The following is a 1,906-nucleotide window of genomic DNA, read 5'->3' on the forward strand; positions in this document are numbered from 1 at the left end:
CACACAGGCTCAGGGAGAGAGAAGTTAAGAAAAGTTTTTCATCTACTCTGGTCTGTTTTCTATACAAGAAAAGGACACATGATTTTATTATGTACATTTGATTACTAGCCAAATTTTAGTGACCATTCAAGATGTTTTATGTGTAATACATCAATAAACAGCTCAGAAAATTTGCTATTTTCTTCATTTTGCAAGTGAGAAAAATTGATAAGAGCTTGAATTTTGATCAGTAAATGTTTAGGCAAGCCTGATTTTAAAACGCACCTTTCTCACATCTTCTTTGAATTCCAGAAGTCTGTCTAATCTGGCTGTATTTCCTGACCACTGGTCTTGACTTTGGCCAGCGCTGGATGGTCTTGGGCACTCTTTCTAGGTTCTCCATATCCTTCAGATGTACCAGGCTTGCCCCTCGTCTTAGTGCTTTTGCTCAGGGTTTTTCCTTTGCTTGAAATATAAGTGCATTGAACTTGGGTAACTTTCCTCCCCAGCCTCTCTGTGCCTCCCTTACCTCCTGAATAAAATGTAGATAATAGCAGTATTGACCTCTAGGATTGTTATGGATACTGAGTGGGTCAACACGAAGCACTCATAAAAGTTCTGTCTTACAGTAAGTGCTCAATAAATGTTAGCTGTTATTAAAAAATTAAAATAAATAAAATTTAAAAAGTAAAAGAAATATTGTTCCTCCAGATGGTCCATTAAAAAGAGGACCACATGTCAGGTAGGTAACAAGGAATCGATCTTATAGGGTGGTACAGGCATCACAGCATTTTGTGCAGAGTAAAATCATGATTTGAGTTAGACTTTTGAAGGATTCTTTGGCTTTTGTGTGGAAAAAAGAGGCTGGGGTAGAGTAGAGAGGGCAGAAGTGAAAAGGCTTGTTAGATGGTCACTGTTGTAATCCCTGAAGAAAACAGTTGCTAGGGAGAAGAAACAGCATCCCCTAGAGGGTTCTTAGTCTCATTCATAAAAGAATTAAGGATGAACTCAAATGGAAACTTTAGGATAATTTTATTAGTATTTAAAGAAAAATCCTCAGAGCAGGCAAGCTGAAAATCTCAGCAGCTGCCTCAAGGAGGAGAATAGAGCGGGGAGGAAAACAAAGCCATAAGGCCATGCAGATTTAGAGCCTGCATAGAAGTCAGGCATGTGGTGATCTAGCAGCCACAAAGGAAGCGTTAGAGAAAAAGTAAATGAAAACTAGAAGCTGGGACAGGCCAAGTATTAGGAGAGCATGCTTAGAAAAGGAAGGAGAGAGGTCATAGTTGGCTGTTTTTGCATTCTTCAGAAAAGCGGACAAAACAGAGACCTCCTGTCTGCAACCAGGTGCAAAAGGCCTGCACTAGGAGGCAGGGACTCTGAGCAAGAAAAGTTCACCATCTCCTCAGCACACTAGGTATTCTGCTCATCTGTTTATCTAGATGAACCTTCCTTTCCAGGGGTGGTCCTATGATCTGGTGATTGACTGTGAAACTGGAAAGGTAGGTCTTCCATCAGACAGACTAGCGATTTTTATTTCCTGACCAGTTAATATTATGGGGCTTTTGGCTACCTTAGCACCACGATGGCTTAAACTGGAGTGATAGCAGTGGATAATGGCAATGATGGAAAGTGGTTATGATACTGGGGAAACTGGGGTCCCCTCTCAGGGATCTTAGTCTCATTAATAAAAAAAAATTAAGAATGGATTTAAACATGTGCTTAAGGGCAATTTTATTAGAATTTAAAACAACACCCCACTCCCCCTCACCCCCTCCCCACCCTCCGCCCAGGGCAGGCAAGCTGTAAATCTCAGTAGCTTCCCAGAGGAGGAGCATGGAGGAGAGAAGGAAAAAATCATTCAAGTTAAGCTGCTGTGGAGGTCAGACACATGGCCGACTAGCAGCCACGTTGGGGCGGGGCGGGG

Source organism: Nannospalax galili, unplaced genomic scaffold (genome assembly GCF_000622305.1).
Source record: "Nannospalax galili isolate Female #2095 unplaced genomic scaffold, S.galili_v1.0 scaffold142, whole genome shotgun sequence".
Classification (NCBI taxonomy): domain Eukaryota; kingdom Metazoa; phylum Chordata; class Mammalia; order Rodentia; family Spalacidae; genus Nannospalax; species Nannospalax galili.